At 43.5% G+C, this 21,501-nt stretch overlaps 1 protein-coding gene and 1 long non-coding RNA gene across 3 annotated transcripts in view; one reads left to right on the top strand and one right to left on the bottom strand.

Moving 5' to 3' along the window:
• Positions 1–21,501, bottom strand: part of FHIT (fragile histidine triad diadenosine triphosphatase) — a 153,014-nt gene that overhangs the window by 77,404 nt on the left and 54,109 nt on the right. The window lies entirely within an intron of this gene.
• On the top strand, positions 7,558–8,356 carry LOC144891863 (uncharacterized). Its single transcript, XR_013623270.1, has 2 exons — positions 7,558–7,897; positions 8,175–8,356. It is a non-coding gene; the product is annotated as an uncharacterized LOC144891863 (long non-coding RNA).

The following is a 21,501-nucleotide window of genomic DNA, read 5'->3' as shown; positions in this document are numbered from 1 at the left end:
TTTCATTGGGATAGGATACGTTTGTTTTTATTACGAGGCAGAATTACAAGAGCTACCAATTGGCTTATATTAAGAGTTGGCGACAGCAGGAACTATTAGCAATCTCTGATCTTGTCCTCTAGTTTTAAGTCTTCTGTTTTCACTTCTCAACTCACCTCTTTGTGCCCAAATAGAACACCTTTCTTCATTCTACTCGGTCCTACTTTCCGTCCACGATTTTAAGGCGATTTACACAAAAGTTCGATGTAATTTCCTTTCTCGTAGCAGGAAAAACTAACATGCCATGTCGCTGTCATTTCTAATCTTTTCACCTTTTCCTTTCTTTGGGAGTCGATGTGCAACAACAAACAACAACAACATGCATTTTAAGGCCATTTTCCCTGCTAGAGCGGGGGTTAGCCTTGCGGTCCCCATGACAATCTTCTCCATCTTGCCCTATTTTCTGCATCTCTCCTTGTTAACCCCCTTGCCCGCATTTCTTCTTCCACCATCTTTAGCCAAGTCTTTCTGGGTCTTCCCCGTCCTCTACTTCCTTCTACATTCATTTCCATCACTCTTCTCAACCAGTCACTTTCATCCTTCCTCAACACATGACCAAACCATCTCAACCTGTTCCTCTTCACAACATCAATCACAGGCTCTATTCCCATCATTTTTCGCAATTCATCATTTGTCTTCCTCTCTCTCAACGATACTCCGCACATCCATAGAACTATTCGCATTTCCACCCTTTCCAACCTTCGTTGCTGCTCTACGTTCATTACCCATGTCTCGCTCCCATAAATCATAACACTTCTCACACATGCAGCATACACCTTTCCCTTCAGCTTCAATGACACTCCCCTCCTCATCAGCATGCCACTCAGTTCCCGAAACTTCTTCCATGCACATCTCACTCTAGCAACCGTTGCCAAGTCTGATCCACCTTCTCCATTCAGCACGTCTCCGAGGGAGCAAAATGTTTTCACACCTTCCAGCTTCACGCCGTCTCCAAGATCCAACTCAACATTTCCTCCATCTGCAGCTCCCTCTGTGCACACCTTACATTTGAATGTAGCTGCCACACTGGTTAATGACCCTCTCAGACCACTACATTTTTTATGAACCCACTCAGCGCACATTGTACATTGAATGGAGTTCACTCCGACACCCTTCCTGCACACAGCACAGGGCCACTTCCCAGTTCTTTCCACCTCACCACATGCTTTACCACTTGCCATCACCTTCGTCTTTCCGATATTCACCTTCAGACCTTTTGTCTCCATACATTCCTTCCACTTGTTCATCTTTTCCTTCAGTCCATCCATACTTTCCGCAATCAACACCAGATCATCTGCATACAACAACTCCCACGGTAAACCCTCCTTTACGTTCTGAGCCAGCACCTCCATCACAGCTACAAATAGTAGTGGACTTAGTACCGACCCCTGATGCACTCCCACCTTCACCTCAAACTCACCACTGTTCCCGTCCTTCGTCCTTACAGCTGTGCACGCTCTTTTGTACATTGCCATCACTACTCTGATCAACCATTCCTCCACTCCTAACTTCCTCATTGCCCATGTCAATACTTTGCGTGGAACCCTATCGAATGCTTTCTCCAGATCAACAAACCCAAGAAACAACTTCTTCCTCTTCTCCATGTACTTCTCCTGCAACTGCCTCACAATAAAAAGCACGTCTGTCGTTCCTCTTCCTGGCATAAATCCAAACTGCATTTCGTCGATCTTCACTTTCTTCCTTATCCTCCTCTCCAACACCCTTTCCAATACCTTCATTCCATGCTCCAATAACTTTATCGCTCGGTACGAGCCACACTCTAGAGGGTCACCTTTCCCCTTGTATAGAGGGACGAGGGTACTCAGTTCCCAATCCACTTGAATGCGACCTTCTTTCACCGCCAGATTACAGATCTCTGTCATTCTCTTCACACCCCAACTTCCTGCTGCCTTCAACATATCTCCCACAACTCCCGTCGGCCCTCCCGCTTTTCTACTCTTCATTGCTTTTCTCGCTTCTCCCAAAACAGTTTTAGGTAACCAGTTTTAGTAACCCAGTTTTAGGAGCAATGGAATGATGATTTAGGAGCAAAAGCAATATATATATATATATATATATATATATTATATTGCTATATATATAATATATATATAATATATATATATTGCTTTTATCGCTTCCTCAACTTCCTTCTCAGTTATCTTCTCTGCCGGTCCTAAAACTGGGTTACTCTCTATGTTGCCATCCCATTCATTCTCTGTATTCAACAGCATTTCCATATATCTTTTCCATCTTCCTTTAATTCCATCTGGGTCCACAACGATTTGTCCCACTTCATCCTTCAAGCAACTCACCCCCATCACATCACACTTCTCTTTCGCTATCTGCTTTGCAATCCTGAATACTGTTCTCTGACCCTCTTCCGAATCCAAGCGTTCTCCGAACATTTTCCTACATGCCTCCTGCGCCTTTGCTACCTCTTTCTTTGCAGCCTTCTTGGCTGCCTTATAACTTTCATGCTCTGCTGTTTCTGCTCCCGTACCCTTCGCCTTCTGCCACTCCTTGAACTTCTTCCTCTTCTCGTCAATCTTCTTTCCAACTTCATCATCCCACCACCATGTTTCCGAGTGCCTCGGTGGTCCTTTTGTCCATCTACATACCTCACCAACGGCTCCCAACAGACTAGCTTTCATTGACATCCAACCACTTTCAAGCTCAACCACATCATCCTCTACCCTACTCAGCCTCTCTTTTAATGCCTCCCTTACCGTCACCTCTTTCAACCTCCACACCTTCATTCTCGGTTGGTACTTCACCCGCCGAGCTCTCCTCGCACCTTTCACCCTTATGTCGCAGACAACCAACTGGTGCTGTGAAACAGCCTCCTCCCCCGGGATCACCTTTGTGTCCCGGAGGTGCCCCATATCTCGCCTACGCACCATCAGGTAGTCAACGGTTGTCGTCGACCCACCTGACGTGTATGTACCAAGCTTATTCTCCTCTTTCTGGAACTGAGTATTACAAATCAACAAATCAGCTCCATCAGCAAACTCCAAAATCCTTTCACCTTCTCCATTTCTCACACCATATCCGTAACCCCCATGAACTCCCTCAAAACCATCCATACTCCTTCCCACATGTCCATTTAGGTCTCCTCCTACCACAACAACTTCCTCATCTTTCACGTTATCCATCAGCTTCTCTATCGCACACCAGAACTTGTCCTTCTCTTCATCGCTCCGACCAACCTACGGAGCATATCCCGAGATGACGTTCACCAAGAGCTTTCCAATCATCATTTTCACCATCGTCAACCTATCACTCACTCTAGTCACAATCACCACACTGTCTACAAACTCCTCAGAAAACAGGACACCAACACCATTCACACCCTCCAAGCACCCTTGCCACACAAACTTGTATTTCTGTCCCTGCCTACCCTTCACCATTCTCACACCACTTCCCTTCCATCTCGTCTCTTGCACACAACATATGTCCACTCTTCTTCTGACCAATACTTCCACCCCTTCTCCTGATCTCCCTGTCATTGTCCCTACATTCCATATCCCAAACCTCAGAAACTGATCTTCACTTCGGGCTGTACCCTGCCCATTGTAGTTGTAATTGTCATGGTTCTCTTTTTGAGGCAATGTTTTTATGGCCGGATGCCCTTCCTGACGCCAACCCTCTTAGTCGTCTCTTACGACACGCAGGGATATGGTGTACCTATTCTAATTCAGGGTACACACTGGGAAACGTTTAAAACATGGAAATTCGGGGGGGGGGGGGCATCACGGCTGCGGGGGCCCCGTCAGCACCACGCCACGTTTGCCCGGTCAGCACCACACCCTTGGAAAGGACTTCGATGCTGTGGAAAGATCGAAGCAAGCCTCCTTGCTCGAGCGGGCCGGAAGCGGAGTGTCCACATATATAAGCACATATATATAATGTGCACATATATATAAGGATATAATATATTGTGGGCTTTCACTAAAAAAAAAATACTAGCAAATAATAACGGCGGGGTAGCAGAAAAGGAGGTGGGGTTGAGAGGTTGGGGTATTAAATCAAGCCTCTCAAAATATCAGCACCACACACCACGTCGGCCTGGTCGGCCCAGAGCCTGGCGCGAAGTCCAAGGACATCAGCACGTCATCCGAAAACAGCTCCGGTTGGTGCGAACCACTCGGTCAATGGCGCGAACCAGGTCCCGACATGCCCTTGCTCGCTTGGCCCCGATGAAGGCCTCGCTGGGTGTTCTCCAAACAGGGGCAAAATCGCCCTAGCCACGCTGGATTTCGGCAGCGGAAGCCTTGCTCGCTCGGCCCCGATGAAGGCCTCGCTGGGTGTTCTCCAAACAGGGGCAGAATCGCCCAAGCCGCACTGGATTTCGGCGGCGGAAAGCAGCCACGAAGCGACGATATTCGGTCAGGCTGTAATGCGAACACCACGGCGGCCCGGTCAGCACCACACCCTTGGAAAGGACTTCGATGCTCCAGTGGTGGAGGTAACTATAGAGTTCAGAGAGCTTATTATGCCCATGCTGTCTTGAGAAACCTTGATATTCGATGTCGATAGTCGATACCTTGATAGTCGATGTGCGGTTGCAGATAAAACCTTCCACACCGAGTCTATTTATAGTCCAATACCCGATGTATCTACCAAAAAAGGAGTACCTTCTATTTAAATACTGCTCCTTATCATCAAACAATGCTATGCTGCATGTTGTTTTTGGCCCCATTACTCAATGGGGCAGAATCACTTGAAAATTAAAAGAAAAAAAATCTTGCATCCGAATCTTCACCAAAATTGAATCTATTCGTCCTTGTCTCACACACAACCTGTCCACCAAGTTTTGTCTGAATCCGCCCATAACCTTTTTTTTTTAGATATAATGCAATATATCTGTTTCAGCCCGATCACCCAATGGTGAAGAATCACGAAAAAAACCCCAAAAAAAACTCTGATCCGGATCAGGATGCAGATCTGCACCGAAATCGAATAATTTCGTCCTCATCACACAACCAATATGTCCAATAAGTTTCGGGCGAATCCATCCATAACTTTAAGATATATCCTGCTCACAGACAAACAGACAGACAGGGGTGAAAACATAACCTCCGTCCACCTTCGGTGGTAGACGTAATACATACATCACGGTTATAATCAGAGAGTTTCAACACATTGGTCTCTACCATTGGACATAAAACTACAAATGACCCGCTTTTAGAGGCCATTTTTCCCCATAGCGCAGGGGTTGGCCTTTTTTGGGGGCACCGTGGTCCCCTTTTTGTTTGTTTGCAATGTTTTATGGCCGGGTGCCCTTCCTGCCGCCAACCCTATTAGTCGCCTCTTGCGACACACAGGGAATTACCAGTGAACTGGTACTCAATTTGGCGACCTCAGAAGGATGACAGGCTGAGTCAACCGCCCTGGCGTTAATTCAGCGATCGACCGGGATTCGAACCCAGGATCCCAAGCCGGCACCCTAACCGCTAAACCAACACCAGGCTGGACATAAAACTATAAAGTTCATTAAAGGATATAAAAATCAACACCTGGGTCTCCACCTTTGCACATATAATATTAAAATTAAAGTTCATGATAGGATATATAAAACTGTAGTTTTGTTTTGGAACAACGATAGCTAATAAGGACGTAAAACTATGGAGAAGAACATTTGAGTCGTCTAAAATGAATCAAATACGTCCAACAGTGACATCAATATATTTTATTAAAGCATATATACAGTAAATGGTGCAGTTGAGGTGAAAATGAAGGAAAAATGAGTTCTCTACATCATGATAGACAAGTTTTGTTGTTTTTCAGAGAAGCTGAGAGCTGTTGATTTACCAAGGACCAAGATATTGATCTCGCAATATATCACCAAATGACACGAAACATTCAGCGATGGTCGGAAGGAGGTGGAATGATTGGCAGCAACAAATATCGGAAAAGGTGCCGATAGGCTGTCCAGATCATTCGGGCGGTTCAATGTGAGAGGCGCAAGATGGAATTAATGAGTTACAACAAGCATCATTCAAATGACACCCAAAACCGGGCACCAAAACAAAGTATCCAAGCTGTATTAATACGAGCAATGGGAGGCCATGTTTGTCCTATCTTTATCTTACATCCCAGAGAGGCGAGGCCCAGCAGGCTTTGTCAGATACCACAATACCCAGGCAACTAAAGCACACTTGAAACAAACTCGTGCTTGAACACACCTCAAAGCATGGATGCACACTGAGGTGTGCTTTTAGTATGAATGCCTGCATTGTGCCGAAATGTAAACACAAGTTATTCCCAACTCATTGTTACCTCCGCCACCGAAAGTGGACGGACGTTATGTTTTCCCACCTGTCTATCTGTTTGTCTGTGAGCAGGTTAGCGACGGATTCGGCCGAAATCTGGTGGACATGTTGGGTGTGTGACCAGGAGGAATTGAATTGTGCCATCAACAATTAAAAAGCATCTTGCTTATTCAAGCTTTTGTTACACTTGTGAAAGTGAGGAAAACTTGTTCGCAGTCAATCGTGGCCATTAACAGGTCGCCTGTTGAGCAAGACCGAGTGGCCACAACCACCAGTTACTTTTGACCCTAAACCTTGTATACAGACAAAAACGAGACAATTAGTCAAAGTTTCGTACCTCAAAACACACATATGAAAATATTGTACTCTTTTAATGCACCATCATTCAAATCTCGACCGAGACCTGGTGTTTCGCACGCACGGTGCACCGTCTAACGGATGGATGCTAAATCTGGCACAATTATTTGTTGGACGTTAAAGATCCCACGGTGTCCTACGCGAAGAGTGGGCTAGTTATCTTTGGCACCCCAAATAAATTACACATTCCAGTCATCTTCGGTTGAATGTCAGGCTTGGCCAGCCATTTCGTAAAAAGACTTGGGCCAAGAAGAGACTGAAGTAGTAGGAGAAGTAGTCTCATGTACCATCAACAAGCCCAAGTTGACAAGTTTTCTGCCATAGTTCCCAAAAGGCATATTCTAATGCATGCATTGGTCACTCAAAAAAAGAAAAGAAAAAGAAGCTGCGCCCATGACCAAAGATAGCGGGTTCAGTTTGGCATTTTTAATCGGTGAGGCCGCTTCAATATTTGGCTGTAGTCAGGGGGAAAACATGCAAAATCCAACTAAACCCCTTCAAAAAACAAGTCATAGAGGTTTTTGTATTTTTGGCATCCTTGGGACCCCTAGTCAGCATTTCTGGATGATCACATTAAATTTAGGCGGTGGCATTTTTAAAATTTGCGTATTTGCAAAATGGCTGCCACCCGCATCTAGCAAAACAACCACTTGCACATCTCAACAACTAATGGGTTGATTTTGTTGGTTTTACTATCAAATTATAGGTTTCCTAGGTTGCTGAATCGATTTGTGAGGTGACCGAAGCATTTCAAGGTCAAGGTCACTTGTACAAGGTCAATGTTTATGTCAATTTTGACCCCCAAACCAATAAAATGACATGGCCAGTTATTTTTAAATTTTGATTAACTCAATTGCTACTTAAGTTTATGTTTTAGGGTGTTGCGTTCATTTCCCACTTCACTGATGCAATTCATGGTCAAGGTCATAGTGTTGAGGTCAAGGTCATTTTATAACCTGGAAACAAAAAACGGCATCAATCAATGAATGGGTTTGTATAATCTTTTACCAAACAAAAGTTCCTTTGCAGAGTGTTGGAGTCGCATAGTATGTATATTTAGCATAGATACTACCAGAAAGTTGTTGGTCAACAGTTTCAATTGTTTTTTCCCTTTATCCCCAGGTTCCTGAACAGAGTTTGCTAGATCATATCACAAACAGGCTGGGTACATGCATAATATTTTTGATGTAAAGTTCTCACATTTGCATGTCACAAGACTCTACAAGGTAAGAGTAATGCAAATATTCCTCATTTATCTTTGTTATTGTATCTTATATGTCACAGTCAATGTTTAAGAATTGGCCATTTAACAATATTTAAAAATGCCTAAAATTTATAATTACTTTGAACTGTAAGAAAAGAAAATATAGTTACACGTTTTTGCAAAATTTGAAAATTTAACTCCGCCTGTAAATATGTTACAGACTCTTAGTTGCTGATGTATTGCTTAAAAGCGGATATGATTTTACTGATTTCATTATATATATTTTTTCTACTCTTTAGGTCCTCTAATATGGAATGCACATTTGGGAGAGTCGGTCAGTGCAGAGCAGCTGGGGATGATTTCCAAGTCAGCGTCACTGAAACCCGAATTGACAGTATTCGGTCAGCCAGTAAACGAAGAGGTGACGGGCTACACCAACAGCTGGAGAGTGACTATTCAATAAAGATTCACAGAAAGTGTGCATCTTTATATACTTCTAAATTACTTGTAGATAGAGTAGAAAAAAGGCATAGAGATGAGGAGTTAACTGAAGCTCGACATGCCAAACAGTTGAGATCAGATGCTCCCGTAGATGAGAGTGGTGTAAAGTTTGATTTCAAGATACATTGTATTTTTTGTGCGAATCCTACAATTTGTACATTACCATGTGAATATGACGCTAAAGTTCCACGCAATCGTCGCAAACCTGCATGTCTTGTACGTACTGATGTTGACAAGCATGGCAGAGAGTTGACAAAGGTTATTTGCGCAAAATGCTGTGAAAGAAATGACAGACTAGGGCATGTGGTCAAGACAAGAATAGATTCCATGATTGAGTCTGATCTTCATGCAGCTGATGCAAGGTATCATCGCACGTGTAAAACCAATTTCCTGTACAACTTCAACAACATCGACAGCAAGGCACCCGAAGACCCATCTTTCCTTTCTCTGGCAGATACAATGTCTGTTAATAAGGCAAAGATGTGGAATTCAGTTGAACTGCAACAGGAGTACGAAGACAGCGGAGGTACTACAATCACACAGAGAAACATTCTCATACAGAAGATAAAGAATTATTTCAAAGATGCTATAATAGTTCTGTCTTCACCAGGTCTCGCCAGTATTGTTGCATTTGCATCTGAAACAACCAAGTTATTACATATTCTGAAGCGTGATGATGACGACGATGGAATTGATGCAGCCCTGTCTAAAGTTGCACAGAAAATACTAAAAGAGACTTTCACATCCAAGAAGAAGAGGATTACCTACACAGTCAACATAGATGTTGATATCGCTCGTGAATCAGTCAGTGAAACACTACTGAGTCTGCTTGAGAAAGTGAGTGGAAAGTTAGGTGATTCTCTGCCTGCCCTCATGATTAGTAATATGATTTCCGGAATGGTCCACAAGTCTCCAACTGATCTCCAGATTTCTCTTGGAGTGGCAATGGGGAGAAATAAAAGTCTTACAACTCTTCTCCATAAGTTTGGTGTGTGCTGTTCCTATGATGAGGTGACATTGTTTAAATACTCAGCAGCTGTTGCAGTGGCAGAAGAAATGGAGGAATTTAGGTTTAATGGAGACAGTTTGATCCACTGCTGTGCAGCCAATTTTGACTGTGAGATCTCATCTCAAAACTGTAATAAACTCTGCCATTCTTTGGCCATGGTCCTTGCTCAAACTGAGGCCTCTGTCAGCTCAGACCCAGTTGCAGGGGAACATCAAACCATTTTACACCAGAAAATAGAGGACCGGCACAAATCTGTGGACTTTGAAGTGCCTGGGATCCTATATGATGGCCCAAAGAACCCGCCTATGCCACCAGACAAAGCCTTATATCAAATTCCACCCCTTTCATTCCTCTGTTCCCAGGTAATATCCGTTCAGCGCTGCGATGAACTGGACTACCAATTCATGAAGGACATACTGACAGTTGAATCATGTCCAGAGTGGAGTGGGTACAATACACAACTAGCTCGGAAATCGGGTATGGTGATTAAGCCCAAGGCAAAATTGGTCTACCTCCCTTTGATCGACAAAGTTCCTGCATCCCCCTCAACTATACTAACAGCAATCGAGAAAGGCCTCACTCTGATCAGTGAATCAGGGACGGGACAGAAGGTCCTAATATTTACTGTAGATCAGCAACTATACAAGGTCACGGTAGACATACTGTTTCATTCTCCTTCTTACTTCAGGAATACCATCCCTCTACTTGGTGGTATGCACACTCTCATGGCTTTTATTCATGCCGTTTGCATCATCCTCTCTCTTGCCCTGAAATCAATTCTTTCTGTAACATTTGGCAGCATGGACAAAATTATGAGCGGGAAAAAGTACCCTCAAAATTTCAGGGCTCTACGAATGCTTACAGAGGAGATGCTCCAGAATCTTCCACAGCAGAATCCAGGAATAATAAGCATGGTTGACCTACTCAACTGCCTCAATGAACGGTCTAAACGCAGCAAGACCACAAAGCTGTGGAGTGACACTGATAAAAGGAATGTTTATTATGACTGCATTCGTTCGAGGAGCGCATGAGCAAGACTTCCCACTTCAGCTGGCAGCAGTAAAAGCTATGTTGCCCTATTTTGCAGCTGCAGGCTGTTACAATTACCTGAGATATGGCTCGTTCTACATCCACCACATGGAGTCGCTCCCTGCAGAACGCCTGAAAGAGCTCAAGAATGACTGTGGTCTTCGTCTCATCCCGGGGTTCAACAACTCAATTTTCACAGATCAGTTCATGGAGTCCACATATATGTGTCTCGGCCATGGGCCAGGAGGAGCCACAGGCCTTGCTGTAAATGATACTCAGATGACAAAGTGGGCACTCAGCTTTGCCATTTGTGGCGAGGTCTGTGCAAGTCTCAACAGAATGTCAGATAATGAGCCTCCCATAGCTAAATTTCACAAAGAGGAATCAGCAAAGAGAATTGCAGCTGATAAGGAGGACAGGGCGAGTATACAGAGGACTCTTGCATTAGCTATTGATCCACTGGATCCCGACCAACATCCAAATGGTAAACTATTGAACATTGTCACAGGTGAGATGGCACATGAAGACATAAATGCACACAATGCTGTGGACATTGGCCAAACAATGGTTAAAGAGTTCAGGAAAAGCTGGCCTTCAGGTTTCTATGATAAATTATCAAAGCCCATTGTAACTATGCATGACAAGAAGAAACATGTAACATTGGGTGGCAAGAAGTTGTATGATCAGGAAATGATCTATGCGAGGATCATAGGTCTGATGTCAAGCAACCGATCAGTACCCATAGATGCCTGTCTGAGCACGGAGCTTGCTGCCTATCCTCCGGCGCTATTCGACTCAGCTGGAATGATGCGAGTATCACAAAAGTCAAACCTGAAAACTGCTCTCCAAATCACTACTTCAAAGCGTTCAATCTCTACTGCTGACACTGCTGTGTACGATGTGTCTGCTCTGCTGTGGACCATTAACTGGCCAACTGGTGCACTCCAGTTGTATATCGATGCACTCAAGGTCTTTGTCAAGCAGGCATTGGTGGCTGGAAATGTCGTGTTTGTCTTTGATAGATACTTTGATAACAGTACAAAGGCATACTGTCGCCTGCTCCGACAGGAGAAGCAGGGAACCAGCCGAACCCACATACTTAAACCAGACATGCCCACACCACCTAAGAGTGCAATCCTTGGTGTCTGCAAAAACAAGATGCAGCTAAACAGAATGGTTGCTGAAGCCCTGCTGGATCCTGACTTCTACAAACCCGCCACACAGAATGGACATAGTTTGACTCTCGCAGGTGTAGGTGATGTGCCTCTAGAGATTATGATGGGGATATGTCGGGAGCGTACAGATCTCTCATCAAGCCATGAAGAAGCTGATCCCATCCTCGTTCAACATGCCATATCACGGTGTGCGATGGGGGAGAACGTTCAAGTTATCTCAGATGACACAGATGTATTCATTCTTCTCCTCCATTTCTATGTCTCCCACAAGTGTACAAGTCCTCTATTCATGAGCTCTCCTCGTGCAGATCGTTCGATTGTAGATCTAAGAGCCACTGCCGAGAAGAACAAGGACAGGGCAAGGGCCATTCTTGTAATGCATGCGTTAACAGGGATTGATACTGTCGCAGCAACCTACAACATAGGTAAAAAGGTGGCACTCAAGGCCCTTCAAACAATTGACCCACAGAGTTTGTCCATCGTTGGCGATCCTCAAGCCAATCTTACTGAGATCTGCAGTTCAGCAACTGCCTTCCTGATTGCCTGCTTTGGCACAACATATGCTGAATGTAAATCAATGACCGAGTGCCGCCTCAAAATGTGGAAGAATAAAACAGGAGCTGGCACATCTATCAAGTTGTGTAGTCTACCACCTACAACTGAAGCAGTAACAGAAAATATCAAGAGAGCGCACTACCAAGTGGCGCACTGGCTGACAGCCATGTCCGGCATACCACCACAACTCAGTCCAAAAGACCATGGATGGGAGCAAGACGGCTCTGTCCTGAAACCCTGCACCATCACACAAGGAACAAAACTGGCCCCTGATGAGATCCTTGAAATGGTACGGTGTGGATGTGAAAAATCTGCTTGTAAGGGTGGAAATTGCAAATGTAGCCTCATCGGTTGCACAGTGTTCTGTGCCTGTGAAGCTGGCCAACTGTGTCTCAATCCACTGACCAAGAGATCAAACATAGAAGATGAGGGTGATGAGGATGGTGATGATGCCAGTATAGACTCATAAACTAATATCAGTACAACATCTATTAACAATTGTGGCATAAATTTGTAGAATAGTAAAGTGGTCGCTATATTACCTCTTTTGTAAGTGTTTGCATTAAATTTGAGATTTGATATTTCCGTGTCGTGTCTTCTGTGGCCCAATATGAAACCAAACAGGCTTTGAAATTGACCATTACTATTTGACCTTGACTTCAAGTCACTCAAAACACCCTGGTTAATCTACTTATATGCCCATAGACCTAATATCTGGTAAAAAAAAAATCATCAGAACTGGCCTATAAAATGCTGAAACCTTCTATTTTTCATCTTTTTGGGGTCACATATCATATTGACCATGTGATCTTGACCTTGAAATGCTTCGGTCACCTCACAAATCGATTCAGCAACCTAGGAAACCTATCATTTGATAGTAAAACCAACAAAATCAACCCATTAGTTGCTGAGATGTGTTAGTGGTTGTTTTTGCTAGATGCGGGTGGCAGCCATTTTGCAAATACGCAAATTTAAAAAATGCCACCGCCTAAATTTAATGTTATCATCCAGAAATGTTGACTAGGAGTCCCAAGGATGCCAAAAATGCAAAAACCTCTATGACTTGTTTTTTGAAGGGGTTCAACTGGCTTTCCTCCTGACTACTGTGCCCTTTCATTAATCCTTCCATCAAAATGAAGAAGAAGAACCTTTCTAAGTGCACCATGTTTAATTCCAGGGGTTCCAAAGGGTAATTCCAGAGGGTTCCAAAAGGTAACTCCAGAGGGTTCCAAAAGGTAATTATAATGGCTTCTAAAGGGTAATTCCAAAGGGTAATGTTTTCGTTTGTTTCGCGGCTTTGTATATTTCATACTAAAAATGCTAAATGGAACCATTTCCTTCAGACACAGGTGCGATTTTTCCACGTTTCATAAATTATACATATAAATCTGCTATATAAGAGAGCATTGGTCTGTCTTTGTGTGTCGCCATTTTTCTCAGAGATGGCTGAACGGATCTTCGTCAAACTTTCAGAGGTTCATCAGTGAGTGCCCGGGAGTGTTTTAGGCAAACAACAACAAAAAATTGGGGGAAAAAAAAGAAGAAAATTGGGGAAAAAAATTAAATGATCTATAGTGCCGAAGCCTTTTTGATTAATGACAGTTTTATACAAGTATACATTCACATAAATAAATACAAAACAATCACCAGACATTTGAACACAAATAATTGAAAAAATCCGGAAGCGGTCGAAGTTGGTGGTAAGGCTTCTTCTTCTTCCTGAACGTCATCATACTTAACTCAGAAAAATGATGAACGGCACATTCACCAGCATATATTCAACGAAAAGGTAAAATGATGATTTGACATTTGTGATGGATTCTGATTTGGATGTAATTGCTTTTCCATTATATTTGCCCTCATTTCAAATACAGTCCTGGCCAAAAATATTGGTTTGAAGTAAAGATTGAAGATTCAACAAGAGTTCAACAAGATTGAAGTAAAGCATGGAAATCTCAAGGCTTCAAGTCCATGTCCAGAGACATTGATGTTCCTGTGTCCAACGTACGCAATGTTATCAGGAAGTTTAAGGCCCATGGCACTGTAGCCAACCTTCCAGGACGTGCCCGCAAGAGAAAACTTGATCGAAGATTGCAGCGAAGTATTGTTCAAATGGTGGAGAAATCAACACGAACAACTGTCAAACAGATTCAAGCTGACCTTCAGACACAAGGTACTACAGTTTCAACTCGTACCATCCATCGCCAACTCAATGAAAGGGGGTTCTGTGGTAGGAGACCCAGGAGGACCCCAATGCTGAGAAAGCCCAACTGGAGTTTGCCAAAACACAACTGAACAGGAAAAAATCCCTCTGGAAGAATGTCCTGTGGACAGATGAGAAAAAATTTGAGCTTTTTGGTAAAGCACATCAACTCTATGTTTACAGAAAACAAAATGAAGCCTTCAAAGAAAAGAACACCTTCCCTGCAGTCAAACATGGAGGAGGTTCAGTGATGTTTTGGGGTTGCTGTACTGCCTCTGGCACTGGGTGCCTTGAGTGTGTGCATGGCATCATTAAATAAGGAGATTACCAAGGCATTTTGGAGCACATTGTTCAACCCAGTGTCAGAAAGCTTGGTCTCCGTGCAAGGTCACGGGTCTTGCAGCAGGCCAATAACCCCAAACACTTCAAAAAGCACCCAGGAATGGTTCAAGACAAAACCCTGGACTGTTCTGATGTGGCCAGCAATGAGTCCAGATCTAAATCCCATTGAACACCTGTGGGGAGATCTGAAAACAGCAGTTGGGAGAAGGACCCTTCAAATCTGGGAGAACTGGAGCAGTTTGCACAAGAAGAGTGGGCCAAACTGCCAGTAGAGAGGTGTAGGAAGCTCATTCCATTCATGGCTGTAGGAAGTGCTTGACTGCAGTTATTTTGTCCAAAGGTTGTGCTACCAAATATTAAGTCCAGGGTGTCAATGTCATCTCTTTATAATTTCTGATTTAAAAGGATTTATTAAGTTCTGAATCAAAAACAAAGGTTCTGTAATATTAACAGTGAAATAAAGAATTGTGGAGACCAAATACTTTTGTCAATTTCAACATATTTTTAGAGAAAATTGGGAGTTATTTGAAAAAGTGCAACGGTGCCAATATTTTTGGCCACGACTGTATATATATATATTGATATATAATATAAAAATATAGAAATATAAAATATAAATATAATAATAAATATATTAAATATAAATATACAGTCGTGGCCAAAAATATTGGCACATTTGCACTTTTTCAAATAACTAAATTTTCTCTAAAAATAAGTTCTGAGGAGATTTTGGCTGGTTAAATAGCGCAGTGGGCTGTTGCCGCATAAGCAATGGAGGTCCTTGGTTCGAGTCCCATGTTGAGCCAGAGATTTTCACACTTAGCCCCATGCAAGAATTTGATTCCTGTTTATAAAATAAATAAAAAATATATATATATAAACATGAATACATCTTGGACAATTGCAAATGTCACTCGTATAACTTTTTGAATGGCTTTCATTGGTTGCTGCGATTAACCCAAGTGCTCGAAAGCAGAAGTTGAAATGTCATGCGACGAATTTGTCCAAATGCACTCGTCCTTTCCATAATCTATATAATCTCCTAAATAAGCCTTGGTTAGAGTTGGAAAAACAACAACAAAACAAACCAAAAAAAAACAAAAAAACTTCATAATGCCCTTTACCAAATGACCTTGCTATAACACTGCCGCCGTTTATTGGATCTGCTCAAATGCTGTCTGTCGGGAAATATTTATAGAGGCTTCTTATTGTGAGGCTTGCCGGGCTGGGGAAAATAGAATCTGCACACGAATCGTACTGTGGATTTTAAGATGATGCATGAAGTGTTCTGAGCTGCCATGTCCATTTCACTGCCTTTCCGTCGATTCAAAATGACCATTTGCAGAGTGTCGTTCCTTCCAGAAGTCTCTTTTGTTGGCGGTATCAAGATATTTTCATCATTGTATGTGAATGAGCCTGTTTGCGTCACGTTCGGTATTTTAAAACTTTTGTCCGATAAATAGTGCAAATGCTACAAGAAGTCTCATTTGCCCGTGTACAATCCAACTAGATTTAGATTTAAAAGCGTTGAATATCCGGGCGATTGCAACAAAGCGCGTTATAAAATACAAGCTGCAGGACAACTTCCATAATGGAAAAGGCAATCGTCCATATATTCTTTGTTCTTAAGCCAGACATTCAGAGGTGATCTGTCCATACACAATTCCTGGGCAATGTCCCAGCGACATCAACGTCGTGTGGGACTTCGCCCAAGAGTCGCCCCGGCTTGCCGAGCAATCGAGTGCATTTCGGATGGGACTTGCCCATGAATAACTTTATTCCACCGGAATACGGCCCTGCAGCTGGCTCAGAGTAGAACGTCTCTATTCCCCAAATGAATCACCTGCAATTTACCAAAAAACATTGAGCAGTGCACTGCGGCAAGGATATATTTATACTATAAAAGTGAATTTGTACATTTGCTTACATTGTTGTGAAAATGGCTCCTAGAGACCTAATAAAGTTTCGTATAGTGCAGTTATTTCTTGAATAGATCTTATACGTAATAGCGCAAGAGTGACGTAATTATCTCTGCCACTGAAGGTAGGTGGAGGGTATTTTTTTCACCCCTGTCTGTTATGGTTTTTCAATTAATTTCCTTGAAAATTGAAAACAATTCATTTTCAATTTTCGTCATATGTCAGTCTGTCTCGTTTCTTTGTTTTTCTGCGAGTGCGATAACTCGCAAATGCTTTCAGTTATCTTGGTCCAAATTTACCAGATGATTCCGAAGGACAAAGTGAGACTTGTCCATATTTTTTGACTATATAGGTTAAAGGTCAAGGTTCTCTTGTTTGTCCGGGGGATATCTCGGCCATCATTTGATCTAGGAAGCTGAAATTTAAGCACAACAGTGAACAAGTGTTTTGGCAAAAACGATATTTTTTATGGATTAATTCCTTCATTATTATTGATTTATTAAGTACGTATTTTAGTCAAGTTCACTATGTTTTTTCGTTCAAAATTTTTGGAGATTACTAAAACTATACATTTTTGGAATATTCAGAGCATGAGGAATCCAAAAATTAATGTTGGCATTTGCGTAAACACCTTTGCGAAAATGACACTCAGGACAGTGATGAAGATCTGTAAAAGCATATTCCTGAACGGTATAGACCTAGTAGATCCTGTGTGTAGGACTTGTAGTTCAATCTGATGCTAACAAGGCTGCTTTCTTGCTTTATAAACCCATACCTATAACTTTAAAGGACTTGCAATAACATGTATTATGTAATACAGTTATATCACAAATATAAAGACCATGGTTTTCAATTACCTTTGTTGTTTTTCTATAATCCTGAGCACTATTTTGAGGCCTTTATTGGATTCCTTGACCAAGAAAACATAGGATTAGCATATTTAATTAAGTTTCTAGATTGACTAGAAGCCGAGATAGCGCAAAATATGTATTTTATGGTGGCCATTTTGAAAATCCAAAATGGCGGCCATGCAGGTGTCTGTGCAAATGCCAACATTGATTTTCGGATTCTCCATGCTCTGATGATTCCAAATATGTACAGGTTTGCTAATCTCCCAAAATTTGTGTTGCGTCTCCCCGGTGTGTACCGCCCCCGGTTTAGAATAGGTACACCGTATCCCCGCATTTCGTAAGAGGCGACTAAAAGGGTTGTCATCAGGAAGGGCATCCGGCCATAAAACACTGCCCTCAAAAAGAGAACCATGACAATTACAACTACATATGGGCAGGGTACAGCCCGAAGCACCCCGTGGGGGACCCCACTCCCTCTCGTCAAAACTCAAGGTGGGGAACCCTATCGAAGCAAGGGTGGAAATCACTCCATTTATGACGACGGAACGTCGGATGCCCGACGTGGAGATTGGTTTCTGAGTTTTGGGACATGGAATGTAGGGACAATGACAGGGAGATCAGGAGAAGTGGTGGAAGTATTGGTCAGAAGAAGAGTGGACATATGTTGTGTGCAGGAGACGAGATGGAAGCGAAGTGGTGTGAGAATGGTGAAGGGTAGGCAGGGACAGAAATACAAGTTTGTGTGGTAAGGGTGCCCAGAAGGAAAGAATGGTGTTGGTGTCCTGTTTTCTGAGGAGTTTGGAGACAGTGTGGTGAGTGTGACTAGAGTGAGTGAAAGGTTGATGATGGTGAAAATGATGATTGGAAAGCGCTTGGTGAACGTCATCTCAGGATATGCTCTGCAGGTTGATCGGAGCGATGAAGAGAAGGACAAGTTCTGGTGTGCGATAGAGAAGCTGATGGAAAACGTGAGAGATGAGGAAGTTGTTGTGGTAGGAGGAGACCTAAATGGACATGTGGGAAGGAGTATGGACGGTTTTGAAGGAGTTCATGGGGGTTACGGATATGGTGTGAGAAATGGAGAAGGTGAAAGGATTTTGGAGTTTGCTGATGGAGCTGATTTGTTGATTTGTAATACTCAGTTCCAGAAAGAGGATAATAAGCTTGTTACATACACGTCAGGTGGGTCGACGACAACCGTTGACTACCTGCTGGTGCGTAGGCGAGATAGGGGCACCTCCGGGACACAAAGGTGATCCCGGGGGAGGAGGCTGTTTCACAGCACCACTTGGTTGTCTGCGACATAAGGGTGAAGGGTGCGAGGAGAGCTCGGCGGGTGAAGTACCAACCGAGAATGAAGGTGTGGAGGTTGAAAGAGGTGACAGTAAGGGAGGCATTAAAAGAGAGGCTGAGTATGGTAGAGGATGATGTGGTTGAGCTTGAAAGTGGTTGGATGTCAATGAAAGATAGTCTATTGGGAGCCGGTGGTGAGGTATGTGAATGGACAAAAGGACCACCGAGGCACTCGGAAACATGGTGGTGGGATGATGAAGTTGGAAAGACGATTGACGAGAAGAGGAAGAAGTTCAAGGAGTGGCAGAAGGCGAAGGGTATGGGGGCAGAAAAGGCAGAGCATGAAAGTTATATGGCAGCCAAGAAGGCTGCAAAGAAAGAGGTAGCAAAGGCGCAGGAGGCATGGAGGAAAATGTTCGGAGAACGCTTGGATTTGGAAGAGGGTCAGAGAGCGGTATTTCAGGATTGCAAAGCAGATAGCAAAAGAGAGGTGTGATGTGATGGGGGTGAGTTGCTTGAAGGATGAAGTGGGACAAATTGTTGTGGACCCAGATGGAATTAAAGGAAGATGGAAGAGATATATGGAAATACTGTTGAATGCAGAGAATGAATGGGATGGCAACATAGAGTAACCCAGTTTTAGGACCGGCAGAGAAGATAACCGAGAAGGAAGTTGAGGAAGCGATAAAAGCAATGAAGAGTAGAAAAGCGGGAGGGCCGACGAGAGTTGTGGGAGATATGTTGAAGGCAGTGGGCAATTGGGGGGTGAAGAGAATGATAGAGATCTGCAATCTGGTGGTGAAAGAAGGCCGCATTCCAGTGGATTGGGAACTGAGTACCCTCGTCCCTCTATACAAGGGGAAAGGTGAGCCTCTGGACTGTGGCTCGTATCGAGCGATAAAGTTATTGGAACATGGAATGAAGGTATTGGAAAGGGTGTTGGAGAGGAGGATAAGGAAGAAAGTGAAGATTGACAAAATGCAGTTTGGATTTATGCCAGGGAGAGGAACGACAGACACGCTTTTTATTGTGAGGCAGTTGCAGGAGAAGTACATGGAGAAGAGGAAGAAGATGTTTCTTGGGTTTGTTGATCTGGAGAAAGCATTCGATAGGGTTCCATGTGAAGTAGTGACATGGGCATTGAGGAAGTTAGGAGTGGAGGAATGTTTGATCAGAGTCGTGATGGCAATGTACAAAAGAACGCGCACAGCTGTAAGGACGAAGGACGGGAACAGTGGTGAGTTTCAGGTGAAGGTGGGAGTGCATCAGGGGTCGGTACTAAGTCCACTACAATTTGTAGCTGTGATGGAGGTGCTGGCTCGGAACGTGAAGGAGGGTTTACCGTGGGAGTTGTTGTATGCAGATGATCTGGTGTTGATTGCAGAAAGTATGGATGGACTGAAGGAGAAGATGAACAAGTGGAAGGATTGTATGGAGACAAAAGGTCTGAAGGTGAATATCGGAAAAACGAAGGTGATGGCACGTGGTAAAGCATGTGGTGAGGTGGAAAGAACTGGGAAATGGCTGTGTGCCGTGTGCAGGAAGGGTGTCGGAGTGAATTCCATTCAATGTACAATGTGCGCTGAGTGGGTTCATCAAAAATGTAGTGGTTTGAGAGGGTCATTAACCAGTGTGGCAGCTACATTCAAGTGTAAGGTGTGCACAGAGGGAGCTGCAGATGGAGGAAATGTTGAGTTGGATCTTGGAGACGGCATGAAGCTGGAAGGTGTGAAAACATTTTGTTACCTAGGAGACATGCTGAATGGAGAAGGTGGATCAGTTTCGGCAACGGTTGCTGGAGTGAGATGTGCATGGAAGAAGTTTCGGGAACTGAGTGGCGTGCTGACGAGGAGGGGAGTGTCGTTGAAGCTGAAGGCAAACGTGTATGCTGCATGTGTGAGAAGTGTTATGATTTATGGGAGCGAGACATGGGTAATGAACGTAGAGCAGCAGCGAAGGCTGGAAAGGGTGGAAATGCGAATGGATCGGTGGATGTGTGGAGTATCGTTGAGAGAGGAAGACAAATGATTAATTGTGAAAGATGATGGGAATAGAGCCTGTGATGGATGCTGTGAAGAGAAACAATTTGAGATGGTTTGGTCATGTGTTGAGGAAGGATGAAAGTGACTGGTTGAGAAGAGTGATGGAAATGAATGTAGAAGGAAGTAGAGGACGGGGAAGACCGAGAAAGACTTGGTTGAAGATGGTCGAAGAAGAAATGCGGGCAAGGGGGTTATAACAAGGGAAGATGCAGAAAATAGGGCCAAATGGAGAAGATTGTCATGGGGACCGCAAGGCTAACCCTAGCTCTTGCAGGGAAAATGGCCTTAAAATGCCTGTTGTATTGTTGTTGTGTCTGCCGGGCCCCAAGTTCGATAATTAAGAATCTCCGTTTTGTTGATGGTATCGTGGTCACGCATGTTAGGTAGTTGCTAAGGGTTTATGGTTTATTGTTTGCATCATTTATTTATTATTGCCTCCTTTTGCTTTCTTCCCCATGATCATTGTTGTTAATAAACATAGTGGTCTTTGGGTGAATAATGGCTGCCATGGTTCTCCTTGGTGATTAGGAAAAGCCGGTGAGGGATTATTTGGCTGCACTTCTTAAAGCTGCATATAAAAATCACACGTCAGAATCACTTGGCCTAATTCGATCAAGACTCAAGACGCATGGTGCTTAATTGGCATAATACTGGACCAATTTGGGACTTTCCATCTGTACGATATTGTGGCTATGGACGCGTAATCC

The sequence above is a fragment of the Myxine glutinosa genome, chromosome 4 (genome assembly GCF_964187855.1).
Source record: "Myxine glutinosa chromosome 4, kmMyxGlut1.1, whole genome shotgun sequence".
In the NCBI taxonomy this organism is placed as follows: domain Eukaryota; kingdom Metazoa; phylum Chordata; class Myxini; order Myxiniformes; family Myxinidae; genus Myxine; species Myxine glutinosa.
The sequence above is the reverse complement of the archived record's forward strand: the minus strand, read 5'-3'. Positions and strand labels throughout refer to the sequence as shown.